Below are 25,028 nucleotides of genomic sequence, written 5' to 3' on the forward strand. Positions count from 1 at the left end.
TTAAAATGCTGTTTATTCCTGTGATGCAAAGCTGAATTTTCATCATCATTACTCCAGTCTTCAGTGTCACATGATCCTTCAGAAATCATTCTAATATGCTAATTTACTGCTCAAGAAACATTTCAAGTGATTATCAGTGTTGCAAAGAGTTTTGCTGCTTGCATTTTTATTTTATTTATTTTTTCATGTGAAAGCCCTGATACTTTTTCTTTGATGTTCAAAAGTTTAATTTATTTTAAGACTTTATACTGTCACTGTTGATCAATCAAATGCAAATTAAAAAATAAAAATCTTACTGACCCCAAACTTTTAAATATACAGTGTTTTAGATACATAATACTTACTATATAAAGCTATAATAAATACTGGTCACACTTTATTTTAAGTTCCAATTCTCACTATTAACTAATATTGCCTATGACTTTTGCCTCAATAAACTCATTATTAATTAATAGCTTATTAATAGATAGTAAGGTAGTTGTTAAGTTTAGGTATAGGGTAGAGTTAATATATTGAATATATTCGGATATATCACAGATTAAGACATTAATACTGTATGTACTTTATACTAATAAATATGCTATGCCTGCTAATAAGCAACTAGTTAAAGTGAGAACTGGTTCCTAAACTAAAGTGTTACCTAAATACTGCGTTATACATATAAATTCACATTCTTCTGGCTTTAAAGAAAAACAGAAAAGCAGTAAGGCACACATCTCATTTTTAGTGTGTGCAGTGTTCAGTCCTCCCCCTTCAACTCCTAACCCTTCGACCAATGAGGAACTCTCAGCCTGTGATGTTAGGATTCATGCCAGCCAGTTCGGTGCAGACAGGGAAAACACGTTGAGAGCAGATCAGAGTCAGGACAGCGAGTCTGGACGCCTCTCGCCACTGTGTCCCGCTGAACTCCTGTGAATGACAGACGGACACTAATCTCTCCAGAGTTCAACACGGCTGTCTGGGTGAGTTTGCTCTTTGTCCACATCTTAATATGGGATGACGTTTACCTGTAAGAAATGTTAATCTCACAATCAGATTTTGGTACATCATCTAATGCACTTCTTGAATGGAGACTGAGAACTTTATCTGAGAAAGTTTGACATTAAAACTTAGAAAGCTTGACTTTTTTTTTTTTTTTTTTTTTTTTTATAAATAAGAGTTCTTTATTGTTTTACATAATTTGCTCATTATAAGGTGAAATGTACATCGTTATGCTGTTTTGTGACATAGTGACTTTTAGAATAACTGTATAGTTTAACTGTGTCCCCAAAAGTCACTTAAGTCACACTTAAAAATGTCAAATGTTATTGCAAACACTTCCAGTGTTAGTGGATCATGTCTATAATTAATGTGATTCTCTACACAAGTTTTTAAAGTACCATAAATCCTTCACCATTTTTTCTCTCTCGGTGTAGTCTGTGTGAATTGAATTCATACATACACTAAAAATCAACAAAACACCAGCTGCTTAAAAGTCATTGAAGCAAAAAAAGGATTAAGAAAATTAGTTAAGAGACAAGGTCCTGCATCATAGATTCTTGCTTTGTTATTTAGAATCTAGTACATTTTTGAAAAAAGTGTGAAAAAAGTGCCCACATACATTCTGAGAAGCAAATAATGTTTATTTTGATGAACACACGAAATATGACAATGTCACATACAATATGCTGTAAGAGATAATGTTGTCCCCTTTCCAGTTATTCCACATTCTCATGTATAATTACTCCTAATCAACACAAATGTGACATTTATTCCGGTCGGATGTCTTTGATCCAATTCTGTAGTTAAACAGGAAAAGTGTCCCATAATGTATTACAATGCCCATGAGGATGAATGAAGCCTCGGTTTTGTGAGGTTAATGAATAGACTTTTGCCCTTTATTAAGTTTATGTATTAAGGGTGAGGTGTATTAGAGGGCGTTACTTTCTATAAAACCCCTTCCTGCTGTCTTTTTTCCTGAACTATGACTGGTGTGATCAGTTTTTAGCTTCCCCTCCCTCTCTCTGTCTCCACCCTCCAGATGTGTTAGATTCAGTGCTTTAAATGGTCGTCTACAGGTTAGGTGCTGCTCTTTATTGTGTTTCAGAGTTGGTGTGATCAGAGGACAGCGACAGGCTCTTTCATGTCTTATCTGTATATGTTCAGAATCTTGTGAGTGAGTCAATGAAAACAATTGTTTCCTCTTGTTATGTGTAGAGAAATCTATACAAAGTGTTTGTGCAGCTGGCTGAAATTACAGACGCCTCACTACCAGTTTGTGTTTTCTGACAGGACAGATCATTTTTGGGGCTTGATTGCATTGTTTTACCTGAGGCAGAACCACACAACAGAGAGTATGTTTAACCCTCGTACCCTCATCTTCAGCTGTTTGTTGAAGAACAGTCATACTGCATCTTTTATTATTATTATTTTTTTTACATAGCACAGCATAAACAACAATCATTTGGTCTTCACCAGTTTCTATAATTATACAACTATGTCTCGGATAACACATAACGGATTTTGTTGTTATTATTTATCGAAAAGCAAAGGAAGCCAAAATGCTGAGACCATGACTGAGCCTTGTTCTGCTCCCTAGTTTCCCTGTCGTGAACCAGAACAACATGAATTCGGATACATCAACAAGGAAGGCAGTTGTTGTCATCAGTCTGGATATAATTATAAGGCCATTTCTGAACAATTTGAAACCAATCATTCTTTATTTTCTGCATTCTTCTGGATGATTTACAAACAGACTGATGAAAATGGAAAATTCCTGTCAGGAGCAGAAGTCTTTGAAAATTCACACCTTGGTGTGTGTGTGTGTGTGTGTGTGTGTGTGTGTGTGTGTGCGCGTTTTGTGACAAATGAAGACATAAATTTGTATAATGACACAGGTATGACATAGGTATTACAAGGTGAAGGTGACTTATGAGGACATTGCCCCATGTCCCCACTCGTGAAAACGCTAATAAATCATACAGAGTGAGTTTTTTGGGGGGGACGTAGGAATGCACAGTCTCCTGTGAGGGCTAAGTTTAGGTGTAGGGTTGGTGTAGGGCAATAGCACATACAGTTTGTACAGTATAAAAGCCATGACGCCTATGGGATGTCCCCACTTTTCACAAAAACAAACATATGTGTGTGTGTGTGTGTGTGTGAGTGAGTGAGAGAGAGAGAGAGAGAGAGAGAGAAAGAGAGAGAGAGAAAGAGAGAGAGAAAGAGAGAGAGATAAAAAATTAAGGGTGAGATGGATCAAATATGACAGACATTTTTTATGTTACAAAAGATTTCATAAAAAAAATGTATCATGGTCTCCCAAACATATTGCACAGTACAACTTTTTCACCATCGATAATACTAAGAAATGTTTCTTGAGCAGTAAATCTGCAGACTGGAATGATTTCTGAAGGATCATGTGACACTGGAGCCTGAAAATTTGGCTTTAACATCACAGGAATAAATTGTATTTTAAAGTATTTTAATCAAATAAATGCAGCCTTTGTGAACATGACTTTCAAAAACATTAAAAACTCTTATTCAAACTATTGACTAGTAATGTACATTAAAATAATATTTTCATATTTAATTTAATGTTAAAAAACATTTAAAAAAAATCTAACCAACCCAAAAATGGTAGAATGGTAGCATATGTTAGATGTTAAAGTACAATCCAGAAAAGACCATGTGGTATGATAAAGCCTGTTCTCTGGCAGCTCTGGTTTGCGTTTTTAAAGTTACATTTGAACAATTCGCAATATTTGTAGAACAATGCCATGAGAACCGACTGAGCAGTCATTATACTCACAGTGTTTCTCCACAAACACTTCAAACCTACTGTCAAACACTGTGCTGCATGGAAGGGTGATGATTTGGCCTTGTTTTGCAGCGAAAGGTTCCCAAGACCTTGCTGTCATCAAGTCACCCATGAACTCCCTCTTTATACTAAAGTACCCAAGAGAAAAATATGATGTCATCTGTCTGATGGCCAAAACTGATGATCCCAAGGACAACGGACAATTCGACAATTGAGGGAGATAGAATAAACATTGAAAGATGAAACATCCATTCATTCATTGAAATATTCCCTCTCTTGGCCATTTAGGAGATTTATAAAACATTATATCTAAAGTGTCACTTGTTTACTCATTCAGAGCTGAAATATCAGACACACTGATTTAAGATTTTACGGACTAATCATGCTTTGAGGATTGATTTGGACTTGATTTCACACTGAGATCATCTTCTTGACATTTGTTTTATAGGCATGTCATACTAATCTGTAATCACACTTGTGGTTCTAATTATAATTAGACTTTACTTAAATGTTGAGTTAACAGTTAATGATCCAAGAGCCTCTGTATGTGGCATTCAGGAACAATGTGTTGCAGAGAGAGTGAGATGTGTGCTCTCTCATTCTTTCACAGTGACCTCACTCAGTTCATGTCTTTAACCTGTGCTGTGGATGAACAGACAGCTGTGTGTGAATTCAATTCAATTAAATTCAAGTTTATTTGTATAGCGCTTTTCACGATACAAATCGTTGCAAATCAGCTTTACAAAAAATTAAAGTTTCTATGATATATTTAGTCATAGTTTATCAGTGGTGACTATGTTAAGTTGATGTACATATGGCAGAAATGTACAGTAAAAATCAGTTAATGATGTAATCAAACAGACGATGAACACTATTAACAGCAATGATTAAATGCTGCAATCAAACTTATAGCAACATCAGCAACAATGTTGAAACGCTCTACAGAGAGGAAGTGACACAGCTGGCGAAATGGTGTGGTGCTAACAACCTGTCCCTCAATGTGAGTAAGACAAAAGAGGTTGTGATGGACTTCAGGAGAAACTCTGTTGACCACCCCCCACTGACCATCGACAGCTCAATCGTGGAGAAAGTCGGCAGCACTAAATTCCTGGGGGTGCACATCACGGAGGATCTCACTTGGACCACCAATGTCACGTCACTCAACAAGAAGGGACAACAGCGCCTCCACTTTCTCCGCCGGCTGAAAAGGGCAAGTCTCCCACCACCCATCCTCACCACTTTCTACAGGGGCACCATTGAGAGTGTGCTGACCACCTGCATCACTGTCTGGTATGGGAACTGCAGTGTTGCTGACCGCAAGACCCTACAACGGACAGTGAACACTGCCGCAAAGATCATAGGTGCCCCTCTCCCCTCCATCCTGGACATTTTCCTTGCACAATGCTCCAGCATCGTGAAAGACCCCACCCACCCCTCCCACAACCTCTTCCAGCTTCTACCATCAGGTACCGGAGTATCAAAGCTCGCTCTGTCAGATTGCTAAACAGATTTTTTCCCCAGGCTGTGAGAGCTGTTAACTCCAACCAATTTTTGCACTATGCGCTGCTTCCCACAAAATCTCTCTTTAATCTGCACAACTATTTAATGTACAAAATATAAAAAGAATCGTTTTTAAATACCTCTTGTTTTGTTTTCCTCCATCTGCGCTCCATTTTCCAGGCTGCTCTCTTTAAGGTGCGAGTGTACTCATTATACCACGGAGTCGGACTATTTTCTGTGATCTTCCTTAAGCGTAAAGGAGCAACTTGTGACGGTGCAATGGGATTACCTATCCTCCGTTACAGAACAGTACACAATTTCCCAACCAATTCAGCATAAAAATAAAAAAATATTTTTAGTCTTAGGTCTCTTAACTTTCTTTTAGTTTTTCTCTTTTTCAACAAAAACCATATCAAACGAAATTAGAACATTTTCCACAGAATCATCATGAATCACAATGAAACAACGTTTTTCATCAGCACTGTGATAAGTAATATCATTGAGGCTCAAAAAAATAAAGTAAAACAATAAAGGTCGTTGGGTTTACACTCATATCACGTACAAGAAATAACTCAATGTGACTAAACAAACCACCTCAGAAATGTTAGCTGTTCGTTAGTGAGTGGTTAAGGGTGTGTGTGTGTGTGTGTGCGCGCAGATGATCACAGTTTGTAGCGTCTTTTCCGTGGTTGGGGGCGAGTGAATGAATAGTTCGTAAGAGGAAGAGTGGTGTATTGTTCCAGTCCTACCTGGAGTCCGCCGCACAGTATCTTGATCTCACAATCCACAATGAAAAAGGGTACTCACTCCTCGCAGCGCTGTAATGTTCGGCTCGTGCTCAGCCCAGGCACCTCTGATAACGTGTCTTTCAGGAAATGCAACAATGATAATCCAGACACTCTTTTACAGTGCAGCCAGCAGTTACTTATGAACACAGCAATCTTCCGTCGAGTTTTGTCTTTTTCAGCGGTGTTGTAATAGAGAATCAAAATAATGTCTGTCTAACTCACGCACAGCCCAAACGCAGCCGCCGAACGAGCGTCTTTTAGGGATAACAACAGCAATCAATCCCAACACTCTGCCGCAACGCAGCCAGCAAAGTGGTTAGACATCAGGTAACTCAGGCGTTTTTTGGAAACTCCAGCAGCTGCTCGAACTCGTTCACTCAATGTTTGTCAAACTTTCCCGCCTTAAGCCCCGCACACCTGTTGCTTAAATAGTTTGCTACGTACTTCCATCTCACCGCACCGCATTGCATTTTGGTCAGTGTAGTTCCTTATTTTCGCCACACTCTCCTCCCCTTGAACAAAACATCTCATAGTTCTCTATGAAGATGTACGAATATTAAAATCCTAAGAACTCCTCTTCCTCAGTTAAAGATTCATTAAAGAGATCGAGGATTGTTTGTTTCTCTTGAGTCTCCAATTCGGTGGCAGTTGGAAAACAGGGTTTTAAGTTGCAGACATGAACAATGCGGACATCCTCACCTGTGGATTCCAGTGCTATTTGATAATTTACTGGTCCCATTTGTTGTATTACATGGTAGGGTCCCTTCCATTGTGGTGCAAGTTTAGCAGTAAAGTTCTTCTTTGCACTGGATTGGGGGAACTGTCGGATCCACACTCTGTCTTTTTCCTTGAATAAGACGTCCCGACGATTCTTATTGTAGTTTCTCAGTTGCCTCAGATGTGCTTTCTTACAGTTCTCTTTTGCCTTTGCTTGCAGTTGACTCAAGTGATACACTACTTCATAGTGGGGTGCATCTGGTGAGAGATCATGACCTTTACCTTTTAAGAGCTTGTTCATTGGTCCTTGTAACTTCCTTCCCAACTGAAGTTCCGCAGGAGACATTCCAGTAGTTTCTTGGACTGCCGAGTTGATGGCAAACCTAAATTCAGGTAGGTATTGGTCCCATCGCTTATGATTTTCATCTACATAGGCAGCCATCATACTTTTAAGGGTTCGATTGATTCTTTCTGTCATGTTCGTCTGCGGATGATAAGCAGTAGTCAGCTTTGGCGTTACATTCCAGCTTTCACATAATTCTTTGAACACTGCAGATACGAACTGAGTGCCTCTGTCAGACACCAGAAAATCTGGGACTCCCCACCTGGTTAGGATCTCTTTTCTGAATAGTGTAGCAACTGTCTTAGCAGTAGCTACTCGCATGGGGAAAAGTTCTACCCAGCGAGTGAAGTAGTCAACAAATACTAGAAGGTACTCGTTTTGGTTAGTGCTACGGGGTAAGGGTCCCATGATGTCTACCCCCAACATCTGATTAGGTCGGTTGCTGACAATTTTCTGCATCTTCCCAGCAGGCTTCTGTTGGTCAGCTTTTAAGGTTTGGCATTTTACACATCTTTTTACAAACAGTTTGATGTCGGACCACATCCCAGGCCAATATGCCACATCCTGAATTCTTTTATACGTTTTATATATCCCAACATGACCACTCATAGGGCTACAATGATAGTGTTCCAATATACAAGGTACCAGATCTGTGGGAACAAAGATACGGTAATGGAACTGATTCTCTGTCAGCTGAGTTTTGAGGTACAGCTTATCTTCTACGACTTCATATTTGGCTTGCTGGTCATCATTACTCTCAGCCAAATTTTGAAAGATTTTTGTGATTTCTGGATCATCATGTTGTTTCTCCCAGATCAATTCTGCAGTAACTGGAAGTGGGTTGTGGACATCCTTCTGATTGAAATACAAGTTACAACTTGTGTGTAGAGTTATCCGTGATAGGGCATCTGGAGCTGCGTTTAATTTTCCCTTTCGATACTCAACAAAGAAATCGTACTTTTGCAACTGTAGGGCCCATCGAATAAGACGGCTGGTGGTTTTGGGGGAGTTCATTACCCACTGCAAAGCAGAATGATCAGTAACGACAGTGAACATTCTGTGATCCAAGTAGTGCTGCCACTTGTCTAACGCCCATACTACAGCTAAACATTCCTTCTCTGTTGCAGAGTAATTTGTCTCTGCAGGATTAAGAGTTCTACTGGCATAAGCTATTACCTCCTCTGTGCCTGGTCTCCGTTTTTGAGTCAGCACTGCACCCAGTCCTATCTCGCTGGCATCCGTATACACAATGAATGGATGCTCTAAATTGGGATGGCCCAGGATGGGTGGAGTCATCAAGCAAGTTTTCAGTTTTTCAAAAGCCTGTTGGCACTGCAATGTCCACTGAAAAGTTCGGCCCTTTTTCTTTAAGGAGTTGAGTGGTTCAGCAATTCTGGAAAAGTTGGAAACAAATCTGTGGTACCACCCAGCTAGTCCAAGGAAACGTTGGACTTCCTTCAGATTTCTTGGCACCGGATAGGTACGAATAGCTTCCACTTTACTAGGGTCAGCTGAAATGCCTTGGAGGTTGACTAGATGACCTAGGAAAGTCACTTCATGCAAACAGAACTTGCTTTTTCTGAGGTTGATGGTTAAACCAGCCTCTTGTAACTTCTGGAAAACAGCTTGGAGGTCCAGGAAATGCTGAGTAACAGATGGAGAGTAAACGATAATATCGTCAATGTACACAAAGCAATTCTTGCCACGTAGCTCTCCCAAGACAGTCTCCATAAGACGTTGGAAAGTGGATGGGGCATTTTTAAGACCAAACGGCATTACATTAAAGTGAAAGAGTCCTGCAAAGGTAATAAAGGCAGTCTTGGCTTTACTGGAAGCATCCATAGTCACTTGCCAATATCCACTGTTAAGGTCCAGAGTGGAGAAAATAGCTGACCCCGAAAGGGATTCCAAGATTTCAGTAAGATTTGGCAGAGGATAGGCGTCACTTTCTGTTATGGCGTTCAATTTGCGATAGTCTACACAAAATCGAAGACGTCCGTCCTTCTTTGGGACAAGGACTACAGGGGAAGCCCATCCTGACTGTGATGGCTCTACAATACCTGCATCCAACATTTCTTTGAGTTGTTGATTCACTATGGCTTGTTTAGCAGGGGACACCCGATAAGGTCGTTGCTTTATGGGAATTTGGTGATGTGTATAAATTTGATGTTGGAGAACAGCTGTTCGTCCCAACTGCAAAGTACACACTTGAGGGTTTGCTCTTAGGAGGTGACTTAATTGAAGTTTTTGACCAGGTGGTAAGTGAGCTGCATCCACTGCTTGATTAATGAGTGTTGTATTATCCTCACCTTCAACTTTTAAGGGGATGGGTGGCGTTAAGGGTGGAACAGAACTTAACAGGGAAATACTTGATGTGGAGTAGTGAGCTTGATTTTCATTTAGCAAATGCTGGTACCCCATCTGTGTTGGCACACTTGCATGACCGGGTTGGAAGAGGTAATCCACATCGGGGACAGAAGAAAAGGAATACTTCCCATCAGACACCTTTATTTGCATCCCACTAAAGAAAATAAAGTCTAATCCCAAGACAATGGAATAAGCAAGAGCTTTGGAAGTTAACACCGCAACAGGAAGGGTGCAAACATGGCCGTGCAGTTCAAGCGAAACATTCAACCATCCCAGAGGTACTTCTGTCATTCCGTTTGCCAAATATAAAGGTCCAAGAGACCAAGGATTAAGGCTGTGTTCTGTGGGGTTGAATTCTTTCCACAAGTACTCATGAATTAGGGTAAAACTCGCCCCCGTGTCCACAATGGCTTTGCCTACCCAATTACCAATACCAATGGGTACAATTAACTGTTGTGGTACAACAACAGCTTCCCGTGAACGTGTTGTCACTTTCTGTTGTAAAACATTTGAAGTGGTCATCAAGTTGTTAGTGGGTTTACCTCTGGATCTAGAAGGATAAGATCGTTGTGGATTGGCAGAAGGTTGCTCTGGGGGTGGAAAAGGAGAAGGCAAAGAAAAATGTGGGCAAGCGCTCGGAGCATGTTGCCCTTTACACCTCCAACATTGTACCTGTGGCTTATCGACTGGCCGGTTAACGGGTGGTAGGGGTCCTTTGAGTCCAGACTGACCTGGTTTAGAGCTCAAACGGTAGTTATACTGTAACTGCTGTAAATGATCCTTCTCAAGTTGCTGTCCCAACCGTACCAAATCCTCTACAGTTGTTACACGACCCCGTAGCTGGCTAGCCAAGTAAGGCTTTATGTTCTTTAAAGTCATTTTAACCAGTTCAGACTCTGTTAAGGTAGGCTTCCACCTTTTACAAAGTGCTCTATAGGTAAAAGCAAAGTCTCTCATGGACTCCCTCTCTCCTTGAGTTCTGATTCTGACACGCTCTGCAAGTTCATCCTCATAATCTTCAGAGAGAAAGGCAGTAAGGAATGAAGACTCAAACTCATGCCAGGATTTCAGAATCAGTTAAAGGATGTAATGCAAGAAAATCCTGACACTTTGCTAAATACAACAAGGGATCAGAATCGTCTGATGGTCTCCCAAAAGTAGGAAAGGTTAATTTGAGATGGTCGCTCTTGACAGAACCCGCATTTACAGGGGGGATCATATTCATGGATTGACTTGAGGATTCAGAATTCTTCGGTGGATCCTCGGTTTTATATTCTGGGCTCTCTTGCAGTTCAGTTATTGTAACACTTAAGTGGTCAAGCTGGGCGGTCAATTGAGTGAAATCTTGGTTTAACTCATCGTGGCTTTTTTGAAAGTTTTGCCGGACAGTTTTAATATCTTTCTGTATCTCTAGTTGAAGTTTCTCCACCATGGAACACATATTTGAAACTAAAGACTTTTCAATTTTTTGAAATTCATCCAACATGAGCAACTTCATGGTCTTAACCATTTGATCAGTCTCTGTTTCAGCTTGTTGTTTGGTTGTTAATAAAATGGTGGAAAATTGCTGGGTATGATTGTCCACTTTCTCAGACAGACTTTTCAATTGGCTTTCATGTTGGGCAGAAGTAAGTTTCAATTCACTGGTAAGTGCAGTTACAGCGGTCTCCTGTCTTCCCATAAGATCATATAATTTGTCCCAATTTCCCTGGACTTGAGCAGTAAGGTGTCCAATTCCCCTTGCAGGTGTGGGAATTATACCAGGCAAATCATATTGGACATTTGAAGATACTGGTGAAGATACTGGTGAAACATTAGTTGCTGCCTCCGCTGGAGGTGGAGTGCATAACTGCATCAGTTCCTCGCTATACACAAAGCTATGCACAGGCGTGCTACGATCTACATCAGATGAAGCAAACTGCACATGAGTTCTTGATTGCATAGGGCTAGGTAGAACATAAGGGGAAGAGGGAGGATAATTAGTCAACAGAGGTTGGGGGGGGCCAATCGTCCAGTCAGGAGTTGCAACATCTGGTACCTCAATATCAATAAGGGTTGACGATGGGTGTAAGGAATCTGCCATGACTTACCAATGAAAAAACAAAAAGAAATGTGTTTGTATATTGTCAGTAGTGTGGGAAAAGAAAAGAGAAAAAAAAAATGGTAAATACTTCAAGTACTCACTTCATAGGATTTCTCAAATACTTATGGCAACTGACAAACTCAATTACCCCCACACGGACTACACCCTTAACACAAAGCTCAAAATACAAGAGTCAGTTAGGCTACTTCAGTTTTACATAATCTGGTTAACAAATGAAGTGATTTACATCAGGCAAAATAAATCACTTTTATACCCTACATTTAACACATTTCATCATTTCCATCAAGCACTTTTAGTTCAGTTCCACAGATGAAGTATAGTTTTCATATTTAAAGCACACACACACACACAAATAGATGCATTAAATAACAATAATACGCAATCTGAGGTCAGTACACACAAAAAAATTCAAGTCCCTGTTCGGGCGCCATTTTCTGTGACGGTGCAATGGGATTACCTATCCTCCGTTACAGAACAGTACACAATTTCCCAACCAATTCAGCATAAAAATAAAAAATTATTTTTAGTCTTAGGTCTCTTAACTTTCTTTTAGTTTTTCTCTTTTTCAACAAAAACCATATCAAACGAAATTAGAACATTTTCCACAGAATCATCATGAATCACAATGAAACAACGTTTTTCATCAGCAATGTGATAAGTAATATCATTGAGGCTCAAAAAAATAAAGTAAAACAATAAAGGTCGTTGGGTTTACACTCATATCACGTACAAGAAATAACTCAATGTGACTAAACAAACCACCTCAGAAATGTTAGCTGTTCGTTAGTGAGTGGTTAAGGGTGTGTGTGTGTGTGTGCGCGCAGATGATCACAGTTTGTAGCGTCTTTTCCGTGGTTGGGGGCGAGTGAATGAATAGTTCGTAAGAGGAAGAGTGGTGTATTGTTCCAGTCCTACCTGGAGTCCGCCGCACAGTATCTTGATCTCACAATCCACAATGAAAAAGGGTACTCACTCCTCGCAGCGCTGTAATGTTCGGCTCGTGCTCAGCCCAGGCACCTCTGATAACGTGTCTTTCAGGAAATGCAACAATGATAATCCAGACACTCTTTTACAGTGCAGCCAGCAGTTACTTATGAACACAGCAATCTTCCGTCGAGTTTTGTCTTTTTCAGCGGTGTTGTAATAGAGAATCAAAATAATGTCTGTCTAACTCACGCACAGCCCAAACGCAGCCGCCGAACGAGCGTCTTTTAGGGATAACAACAGCAATCAATCCCAACACTCTGCCGCAACGCAGCCAGCAAAGTGGTTAGACATCAGGTAACTCAGGCGTTTTTTGGAAACTCCAGCAGCTGCTCGAACTCGTTCACTCAATGTTTGTCAAACTTTCCCGCCTTAAGCCCCGCACACCTGTTGCTTAAATAGTTTGCTACGTACTTCCATCTCACCGCACCGCATTGCATTTTGGTCAGTGTAGTTCCTTATTTTCGCCACAAACTGTATTTAAAGTGCTAGAAAAGAGAGAGTCCATAGTTTCTGTTACATCATCAAGTTTGTCTGCGCTGTTGGATATGCTTGAGGAATTGAGATAAATCAGGAAGATTACTTACAAAGCAGTCTTTTGTGGTAGAGGTGATGGTTCTACCATACTTGTAACAAGGAGTAGAATTTACAGTTTTAGCTATATGGAGTTTACACAAGACTAGATAATGATCTGAGATATCATCACTTTCAACACCATATCATCAGAATTTCAACACCACTAACATCAATTTCATGTGACAGTATTAAATCTAGAGTATGATTTCGACAATGAGTAGGTCCTGAAACGTGTTGTTTATCACCAATGGAGCTTAGAATGTCTATAAATGCTGATCCCAACGAACCTCTTTCATTATCAACATAGCTATTAAAATCACCAGCAATTAGGACTTTATCTGCAGCCAGCACTACCTCAGATAGAAAATCAGCAAATTCTTTAATAAAGTCTGTATGGTGCCCTGGTGGCCTGTATACAGTAGCCAGTACAAACATCACAGGAGATTTATCATTAACACTTGTTTCTTTGGATAACGTTATATGAAGCACCATTACTTCGAACGAATTATACTTGAAACTCGACCTCTGAGAAATACTGAAAATATTGCTATAAATTGTGGCAACACCTCCCCCTTTACCTTTTGGACGCGGTTCATGTTTGTAACTGTAATCTTGGGGGGTAGACTCGTTTAAAGTAATGTAGTTATCTGGTTTTATCCAGAGTTCTGTCAAACAAAGCACATCTAGTTTATGGTCAGCGATCATATCATTTACAAAAAGTGCTTTTGTAGAAAGGGATCTAATATTCAATAAGCCAAGCTTTATCATTTGTTTATCTGTATTATATCTGTTTTTTATTTGTTGAACACCAATTAAATTGTTACTCTTACTTTGGTTTGGATGTTTTATGTATTTTCTAGTTCAGGGAACAGACACAGTCTCTATAGTGTGATATCTAGGTGAAAAAGTCTCTATGTGCTAAGAATTAACTGACTTCTGTGACATGAGGTGGCTAGCAGACGGTCGGTTTAGCCAGTCTGTCTGCTTCCTGACCTGGGCCCCAGTTAGTCAAGTACGAACTCTAAGACTATGTGCCATATTTCTAGAGAGAAGAGCGGCACCACCCCAAGAGGGATGAAGACCATCTCTTTTCAACAGGTCAGGTCTGCCCCAAAAATTCTTCCAATTGTCTATGAAACCTATGTTATTCTGCGGGCACCACTTAGACATCCAGCCATTGAGTGACGACAGTCTGCTATGTATCTCATCACCCCGGTACACCGGGAGCGGACCAGAGCATATTACAGTGTCTGACTTCGCACTTGCAAGTTCACACACCTCTTTAATTTTATTTTTAGTGATCTCCGACTGGCAAAGTCGAACATCATTAGCGCCGACATGAAAAACAATCTTACTGAATTTACGTTTAGCATTAGCCAGCACTTTTAAATTTGCCAAGATATCAGGCGCTCTTGCTCCCAGTAAACATTGGACTATGGTGGCTGGTGTCTCTATTTTCACGTTCCGTACAATAGAATCGCCAATAACCAGAGCACTTTCATCAGGTTTCTCGGTGGGTGCGTCACTGAGTGGGGAGAACCTGTTTGATGTTTTGATCGGAATGGAAGAGTGGTGTTTTGACCCGCGACTAGGCCGCCTCACAGTCACCCAGTTGCCCTGTTGCACAGGCTCTACCGGAACCGAACAATGTACAGGACTCCCTGAGCTAGTCGCATCTAAAGCAGTATCTACAGCCCTCACACTCTTACTGTCCTCGACTAAAGTTTGGATGCATGTCTCTAATTCTGAAATCTTCTCTATCAGCCTAACTATTTCCCTGCATTTATTACATGTGAATCCCTCGTCGCCGACAGAGAGAGAGATAAACTGTACATGTGGCAAACAGTGCAAACAACAATAGCAGGAGAAGAAGCCATTATTCACCAGGATTGAAGAATGATTCGCTTACCACTGTTTTTTGATGAACTCGTGAAAAACGGAGCGAGAGAAAAGAAAACAATAATAGGCGTGAATAGAAACGTGAATGGAACTGCGAGTGACAAGCTAACTAGCTAACGAATGCTAACGCGCTGCACTCGCGGTTTTAAAAAGCGAACAATCAAATTAGTTTGATAGATAATACCAGAAATATGGTGGGCATTAAGTTATATATTATCACTTTAAACAACAGAGAGTGAAAGTAAGATAGAGACTCAACAGAAAAGCGAAGCTACACAGAGCTACAATCACAAACCTCTCAGCAACACAACAGACAGAAGCAATCGATCAGCAATTGATCTAGTGAAAGTCAAGAGTGACAAGTAACACCCACTGGTAAAGGTTGGTTAGCATTATTATATGCCAGCTTTATCACCTCTACAATCCAATGTGATTCCCTGGGGGGTTATTGTTTTTGTTGTGCTTTCGTTTTCCCTAGTCTCTCTCTTTTTTTTTTCTTTTTTTTTTCTGGCAAAAGGCAGTAATTTATTCAAGTAGAGGACAAGAAACGCATCAGCAGTGCGTGCAACTATTTACAGTGCTAAAATAAAAAAAATAATATAAAAACTTAGGAGAGAGAACTACTAGAGTGGCGCCTAAATTAAAGAAATAAACAAAACCAAACAATGATACACTGAAACACTACCCTTCCTAACCAAACAAAATATGAAACAAAACACAAAAGCTTCGGTGTAAGCGACGACATAAATACCCTACACTAACTAAAACAGAAAATACACACAAGGCACTCACCCACTGACTAGTGTGTCTAACACAGTTTCACTATGTGCAAGAGATGTAACCTACAATTAAGCTTACCTACCGCCATCTCCCTCTTAGAGAACAAGAAACTCAGTAAGCTCACCATAAAATCGGCACGTAGTTATAAGACATTAAAGTCGTAAAACGAAGCACATGGCGGTGTTGTAGCGCTAGATACACCGCCTTCAGTTCCAAAATGTTGATATGTTCTAAGGCCTCCTTTGTTGACCAGTGACCTCCAATTCCCCTCTGGTTCCATGTCGCCCCCCCTCCTGTTAGTAAAGCTTTGGTTGTGATCACTTCTCGACGAGAAGGCACCACTCCCAGTGGCACTCCAGCCCTCAGAAATATTACCCATTTCCAGGGTTTCAGTGCTCTGTCACAAGCAGAAAACACAACAATCATGCGATGTCTCGTTGAGTCTAGCCCTATGCTGTTGCTCCACCTCTGAAGAGGCCTGAGGTGAAGCAATACCAAGGGAATCACGGCTGTGGCAGCAGCTAACATTCCCATCAGTTGTAAAAGGACACCATAAGGTATCCTTGCCCCCAGACGGAAACAAGTCAGAAACTGAAGAATACTGTCTGTCTGAATGTGAGACAGTGTGGCGGACATTGTGACAGAATTGAGTGTTATTTCTATGAAGGTTATTATCTGATCTGGAACCAAATTACTTTTTATTTCGTTCACAGCATGGCTCAGCTTCTGTATATGCTCCAGAACAATCTTGGTATCGTGTAGAGCACACACTCTTGTTTTGGCACAGAGCAGCCAATCATCCAAATAGGGCAAAATCCTCAACTGCAAAGAGTATCCCCTGTTCAGAGTCGTCAGAACCCAGGGTTCGGATGTTGATTTTTCCCAGTATTGTCGGTGTTATGTAGTGAAACGACCGACTGCTGGCACAGAAATTCAAGGTTTTGGGTTTCTGCCTTTTGAATCTGTGGTGGGGCATTGACATGGCCCCCCTTGATGGTGGCGGTTAAAAGGGCGGCGCAACTGAGTCTCTTCGGCCACTCTATGTTGCTGTGGCGTCTGAAGTTGAGGACCGCTATGGTGACGCAACCCCTGCTCTGAGCTCGAGTAGCGTGGGTGAGCTGGCGTCAATCGCATTCTAAAAGAAGGAGCCTGTGGGGCCTGAGTTAACTGCTGTGTAGCCTCTGATAACTTCATTTTCTTTTCTAATAGTTCAGAAATGTTGGGGCCAAAGAGATGACCCGGTACAATTGGTAATTCCCTCAATGTCTTCTTACAATCTTCAGGCAACCTTGCCTGAGCTAGCCATACCTGGCGTTGGGCTGTTAGAAGGGTCGCCGAAAGTGTCCCATGTTCACGCGTTACATGACCTATAGTTGACCTGACCTGAGGTACGGAGGAGGGGTCAACAAGAGTGCGGGCTGTCTTTGACCTCCTCTTAGGCACATTGGAGACTGTTAATGCACTGGAGAATTCAGCTACAAAGTCCTTGCATGGTGGCATAGTAAACGTACTATCAGCATTTTGCTTGAAGAACACATTAGTTTGAGCAGGCTGAACAGATTTATCAAGACCCCAAATGAGCCACTGCCATCTGCATAATCGAATGAATGTCATCAGGAGAAGATTGGCCTGCACTAGATGAATGTACAGACCCACCACTTGAACCACCAGCAGCAGACATGCTGGAGAGAGCATCTTGTGGGGGGCCAGGCTGCATGGCAGGTTCCACCAACTCTTCATCAAGGAAATATGAATTAGATGCACTCATTTATAGAACGTCTAAATCGATCGTATTCGGAGGTTGGAAAGCAATCTTGTTCACCGAAGTGTTCTCAGTAGGCTCGGCTGATGCCAGGGGTTGTTAACACTGAAGAAGTTTCAGCTCTGCCATCTATGAAGAGAGAGTAGCAACAGTCTTCGATAGCGAATTTTCTGTCTGCGGTAAAGATTTATTTTTGGTTGGGGGAGCGCCAGCAGCCGCTGATGTGCAACGTTTTTGAGCGCTTTGTGGCGCTAAATACGATTGAGTGAGGCTAGCAAACGAGTCAGGATCTAGCTCTGCAAGGCAAAGCTGTCTTTCTGACAGAGGCAGCATGGCAAAATTCAAACACTATGCTTCTTTCAGATGCTGAATCCCCAAACACGATGGGCAGCGATTGTTTTCGTCGTCGGGAAGAAGTGTGTTTGGGCACAGTTTGCAGCTCGGTGGAGAAACGGATGTATGAGAGCTTAGAGCTGTGAGCCATGGCTCCGTCAAGTCAAGTCAAGTCACCTTTATTTATATAGCGCTTTTAACAATACAGATTGTGTCAAAGCACTTAACAGTATCAAATTGGAGGATAGAGTGTCAGTAATGTATAAAAATAAGATTAAACACTCAATTTTCAGTTAAGGCATTTCATTATTGAGTTCAGAGATGTTATTGTCTAGATCAGTTTAGTTTAAATAGCATCTGCGAAATCAAATTGACGATAATCACTAGAAATCAAGTGTCCCCAAATGAGCAAGCCAGTCAAGAAACACGTCCTTGGTAGCGCCGTAGGAACTCAAAACTTCGATAACATCCATCCCGATAAAAATGCAGAGAGCGCTGTCACAGCTTGGTAGGGCGAATCCTCGCTAACTCAGGTAAGCTGCACGGGACAGCGCTAATCAACGAGCTATCATAAGCGAGAAAGTGAAAAGAGGCTGGGCGTCAAGCTGCTGTAGTTTATATCCTTGCATCTCGGTCTACGTCATGACGTGGCTCTGTTGATATTTCTTTCTCGACCTATCTAGCTGGTGCAGCGATTATCCACTAGTGCTTAGCACTGCCTCTGGTGGTCAGGATGAATGAAACAGAATTAATGATAACAAGGCGCTCTGACTGTTTTTGTTGTAGAATGGAATAGAGGATATATTCACACCTGACTGAATGGTTTGCCTCATGTGAGCACATCAGCTCTGGGAGGTAAATGACGAGACGGTCAAGGAAATCCCCACTGAAAATACATTCAGAATAGAGTTGACAAGCTTAAGAGCGAATTGACCAGTCTAGTGTGCATGTCAGAGACCACACTGTGTTTTAGAAAACTGTCTAAGATACTGTTTAACTGTCTAAACACAGGAGAAAACTGAATAATTAAAAGAAACTGTCACTAAATGTACACTTTATGTACCTTTAAGGTACTATGCACTATTTAGGAATAGATACCTTAGGGTACCACTCCAGTGACAGCTTTGCGTCTTTTTTTTCTGAGTGTAATGTATCAAATAAAAGTATACTGAAAAAAAAGCATAATATAACGTTAATAAAATTAAATATACCTAAAGAGAGCACTCTTTCAAAGGTGCAATTTGTAATGTAAGTTACTTTAAAGTACATTTTAAATAATTAATAATAATGCCAATGTATGCAATAATAATCTTTTGTTGTGCTTTAAAGAAGCACTTATTTGTTGATGCGTTGTCTAACATATTAAATCACATGTCGAGTACTTGATTATAATTTTAACTGTTATTTCATATTACAAGTTAATATATTTTAAATTTATAAATGCAAATGTATAAATGCAAACAATTTAAATACATGACATGCAAGTTTCAATAGAAATGAAATAGTTTACATTTTGATTTTAGATTTTAATTTACATTAAATGCTTTCCAGTACATAGATAAAGTACAATAAAAGTAATCAAGAAATGACATATAGAGATGTACTTAATTGGAAAACAAAACCTTAAAAGTCATTAAAAGTAAAAAAAAAACTTAAAAGTTATTTGCATTAAATATACATTTAAAATATGTATTTTAATTTTAATTGCAATTAACATCCATTGATTGACATGCAACAATTTAGTGTTGACAAATTCAGAATAAATATATTCTTTTAAAGTATATTATTTCTCTATATGAACTCTTTTAAAAGTAAGCTAAAGTGTAAACTTAATTTTTCGACAAGCACATTTCTCCTTTATTGGTCATTTAATGTAGCCATGTATTTTGACAAACATTTTTTTAAACACTTGAATCACAATAATTTCAACATATAGTAGATGTTTTACCAGTGCCAAGTGGTTTTGGAGGGCTTTTATCAGTGTTTTATTTAAATTTTTTTCCTCTCTGTCTGCTGCCTTTGAAATGTTTGAGACTGTGCATGTTCTTGTGGCACCATCAGCCAATCACTGTTGTCATGGCATTATTTTTCTGCGGCTCGATCACATGGCATTTGCATTACATTACTGGATGTAATTATGGTCCAGATTAAACATTTTTAACCAGGTGAAGAGTGAATTCAGTAAATATATCACCATAATAGTTACTAAATTATTCAGATTTTTTGATCCACAGATCATGATATTTTGTGAAAGGCTATCCTGTCCTGAAAGTCCTGGCTTCACAGGCTGAAGATAATATAATTAATGTGTGTTTGTTGAATCAGGTCATTATTGACTAGGAGCCATTCTAAACAGCATCAGCTCAACACACACATTGAGAGTCAGTGGAATATGTACTGTGCAGTGGTAAACTGATAAAGCTTTGGCTCTGTTAATGTTATCAGTGCCTCAACAGATACCCAGAAACAAAAACATGTGCCTGACTGCAACTGTGTTTACAGTCACATACAAATACACCTGACCATATATGGCCATATAATTTACCAGTGTGCTGTTTGCCTTTTTAGAAATTCAAATTTTGTAGATGCGCATCCATAAAGTTGTAGCTTCAAGTCTAGTTAATATGCCGTGGTTCTCAGTTGATGGGTGACCAGATAAGGTCATGAACAGCAGCTAAATACAATCACAACTGTAAATGATAAAAGACAACTAAATATATAACCTGAAAAGATTTTAAAACAGGCATCATACACTTCCAGACTTTGACTATTTTTACAGAGAAAACTGAGCATCATAAACTAAACTAATAAAGATCACACACAACCAGACTTTTCAAAACAAGAAACTTATTATAAGAAAATGAAAACTTTTTGTCATGTCTGTTTTGGGGTTTTGCTTCATGTTCATTGTTTTCATGTCTCTTATTTTGTCATAGTCATAGTTCCTGTCTAGTCATGTGATTCCCTTGATTCTAATAGGTGTGTTCGACTTGAAGTGGCGCTGCACAGAATAATCTGTGTATGACATCAAAGCTCTCGCTGTACTTTGATGTCATACACTGATCATTCTGTGCAGCGCCGCTTCAAGTCGAACACACCTTATGTATTCCTGCCTAGTTTGTGTGTCATACTCTGATTGGTTGCTTTCATCATGTGCCTTGTTTCCCATTGGGTGGCTTGTGTCATGTGACCCTCTTGTTTGGTATTTATAGACCTCATGTTGCATTTGTCTCTCGTCGAGTATTATCCCTGTAACCTCTGTTGGAGAGTTCTTGCTTTTGTTTACGCCAAGTCTGTTCCAAGTCTGGTCACTTTTGGGATTTAAATAAAGCTGCACTTAGGTTCTTTTCAACTCGCCTCCAGTGGACTCATTACACGTTTACACTAAAGTACATTTTAAATCATTATGGTTTAATATTATTTTGTCATGCTTTAAAGAAATACACTTATTTTGTGTTGACTAATATAATAACTCACATGTAAATTATACTTGATTTAACTGTAATGTGTTATTAAATATTACATTTTATTTTACATATATATTTGTGCACTAAATGCTTAGAATTGCTTTCAAGTTTATCATTAGCGATGTGTAATTTAAAACATTTATGACATATGAGTTTCAATAGAAATGGCATTGGCAATACGTTCAGAAGCACACTTTAATCATATTTTAAATACAATGGTTATAAAATAAGTAATTATGAAATTACATATAACGTTGTACTTTAAGCCCTGCTTAGGTGGGTAAAAATTCACTTTTAAGTTCTAAATGCAGTTAGCATGAATTTAAACTATAATACATTTCACTAAACCCTAACCCTGAAATCACCAAAATATCAAACAATTTTGATAAACTCTGACTCATTATACTGAGTGGAAAAAAAAGAAAAAAAAAGTGTTGTCTAGGATAATCACACACTACACGATTTTCTGTAAAATCTGTCAACTCCAGCTGCTAGTATCTGCAGACTGGCTTATAGCCAACTAGTTTTGATTCATCCAGACTTCAGTTTGGGGCAAACTGCAAAAAATGTTTATTGTTAATCATATGTATTCAGCTTTAATGTAAATCTAATTTGTACTAAAGTAAAGCCAAAATTTGGCTTTAATTTGGACTGAGAACATGACTGAGTGCATGGCTGTGTAAGGAGGTCTGTATCAGGTGGAGAAAGCTATCAATTAGCATTTTCATTCATTTCTCATTGCAGTTGCTTTTCTGGTGCATGAATCACTGGAAGTGCTGGATTTGAAATCTGACATCTTTGCTCATGGAACCACAGAACTTTCTGAGCCAATCACTAGGGCCATATATGCCATGTGACAGGAAGATAACATTATGACATACAATCAGTACTCATACATGTTACACAGTTTTGATGCTGTTTTATGTCTGATGATCATGTTAGGTTACATATGGAAGCATCTGTTGGTTTGATTACTTCTTCACTTGTGTTTTTTTGGAAATTCTGTACAGAAGATGTGTACTAGCGTCCCCTACCATATAACAATGAAAACACGTATTCTAGTAGCACAAGTATAGCTTAAATATATTTAGATTTTTTTTCTATGTCAAGTATACTTAAATGTCATTTTAAGTACATTTCTGAGAAGTACATAAAGCCCATTTCTGAAAAGTACATAAAAAGTAGACTAAAAGTATACTTTCCTATTTTTAGTAAGAAGTATACTAATAGCACACTTGAATACAATTATTTTTCGTAAGGGTTACTCTGAGAACTACGCCCACTGGAGGGAAACGTAATCAGCGACAGGAAACATTCATTATTTTTAACCATGTCAAAAGATTATTTCACCACCCTAAGTCTAGGGTGAGGAGGAGATATATTGAGAAACACAATTGTATTGGTCTATGTCAGTGTCCCTTTTCCTTACCTTCCTATTGTTTGAGAAATAAATACCCTGACATCTACAATTATTTGTGCCCTTAAAGGCTCGTTTTTGGAGTCAACAGCTTATAAAAACATGGTTTTGGGGGGTGGGGGTATTTCTTTAGCTTATTTGCTGTAACAATGAGAATGTTTAATTTTTGCTTGGGACACAGTGATTTCTGCTATTCTGTTTGATGATGGGGTGGCTAAAATAAGTCCTGGAGAGTTTTGCTCCAGCCTTGATAAAACTCACCTAGATGTAGCTTTCTACAGCTACTATTGTCTGGGTTAGAGTGAAATTCTGCAGGACTGTAGCCAGGTTTCCATGCAAAGTTGTGAATGTAAAGGGGTTATAAGATGTAATTTCAAGTTTTCCTTTCTCTTTGGAGTGTTACAAGCTGTTATAGATAAGATCCCTAAAGTTGCAAAGACTAAAGTCTCAAACCCAAAGAGATATTCTTCATAAAAGTTAAAACTCGACCACTCCTTCCTAAAACGGCTCATTCAAACAAGCCCACACGTCTACGTCACTGTGTGGGAAGATTTGCATAACACCGCCCAAATGTATAAACTACTTTGCTTGGCCTTCCAAAAGAGTACACAACCAGAAATCAGTGGTTAGTTGTATTTACAACACTGTTGCAGAACAGTTCAACCCAAATACTCAGATGTGTGCAGCGCATTGTACAGAAGACTGTTTCCTGAACCTGGGAGGAGAGTAGCCTATAATGCTAGCTGTGCACAAAGGCTGTTTCTATAAAGTGGGGCAATTCCAACTTTGCAAGGACAGTCTGGCGCTTCTGACTCACAGCCTGTAAGTACGTTTGCTTATTTAATGTATTCGCTACTTACTATTCAAATGCGAGTTTTGAGCAGTGTAGAGTATTACTTGTTGTTTGTCGTTTCTCTGATCACAAATGCAAACACAGTGTTATGTTTACACGGCACAATATGCAATGCAATGCGTAAAAAGACAGCATAAGTCATTAAATCAGTAATTATGTCCCCACTGGATGCAACAAATGCCTCGTTTGTAATGGGATTTATTGTTTTTGTGTAGTCGCGTCGGGACACGGCATTACATCATGCGAAGGGGTGTGACAATTCCGTTACACGCTTGAAGTATTCGGCCAATCACAGTGCACTGGATAGCTGGCCAATCAGAGCACACTTCACTTATCAGAACAATGAGCTTTGTAAAAATTTACGCGTTTCAGAAAAGCAGGGCATAGAGGAGCAACAATAATGTACAGTATGTGGAAAATAATGTTTTTTTTTTTACCTTAAACCGCATAAACATTGCATTACACCAAATACACAAAATAATGTTCTTTTAAGGTACGTCATATAACCCCTTTAACTTATGCACAAAATTGGAATATCACATAAAACATTTGCTAACAAGTACCGTTTCTATTCAAAGAGTTCAAAAGAACAAAATCGTCACTTCCTGATGAACTGGCACTATGAATCACTAAGAAAAGTAGGAGAAGCTACTGCATATAATAATTTTCATATATAATAAATTACTTGCGCCTCAGAGCGAGTAGACAAAACAATGGATGCTGTCATTGCTTTCTGAGGTAGATGCTGTAAGACATTTCTGGGAGGCAATTATACAGAAATACTTTGATGACAGACTTTGCTTGGGTATTTCCGAATGACCATAATAACATTTCAGATGCTGTGGAATGAAATCAGTCCGCTGGTTAGACAGGTTTTTGCCGTCCCATAGCGCATAGTCACATAACTTTTTTGATGCACTTGGAGGAATTTATTCACAAAATTCATTTCCATCTCCCATTATTTGTATTAACCCTTTTTCACACAAGTCAAAAACCACCTCAAGTGAGCGTAAAACTTTCTTGCGATTTTTATTCGAAATAAGGCGTTTCCATAACTTGTTTCTCATGCAGTACTTCAAAATGCATATTAAAACAGGGTGATGGAAACAGCTATTGGCTCTCTAGAACTGGTCAAGGGTCTGGGGTGTTTCCCTGCCTACGGCTGAGACTCTGCGATAGACTCCATCATACCACAAATCACTTTGAATGAGCTCAAGTAGTAGTTGAGAACAGGCTCAAGATGAACCAGTCGAGCGTATCAAGAGTTCAGCATAACACTGGCCTGTAAGTGAGTGTTGTACAAAAGAAGCCATTACTCAATAACAAACATAAGAAAGCATGT

General features: G+C 39.5%; 1 protein-coding gene across 1 annotated transcript in view; it reads left to right on the plus strand.

Moving 5' to 3' along the window:
- The first annotated feature begins 827 nt into the window (after window positions 1–827).
- LOC306877221 (myosin light chain kinase, smooth muscle-like) overlaps window positions 828–25,028 on the plus strand; it is a 98,691-nt gene continuing 74,490 nt past the window's right edge. The window contains exon 1 of the mRNA XM_079428851.1: window positions 828–962. The gene's annotated coding sequence lies outside the window, so the exon portion shown is untranslated. The remainder of the gene's footprint in view (window positions 963–25,028) is intronic.

Source organism: Barbus barbus, assembly GCF_936440315.1.
Source record: "Barbus barbus genome assembly, chromosome: 11".
NCBI lineage: Eukaryota > Metazoa > Chordata > Actinopteri > Cypriniformes > Cyprinidae > Barbus > Barbus barbus.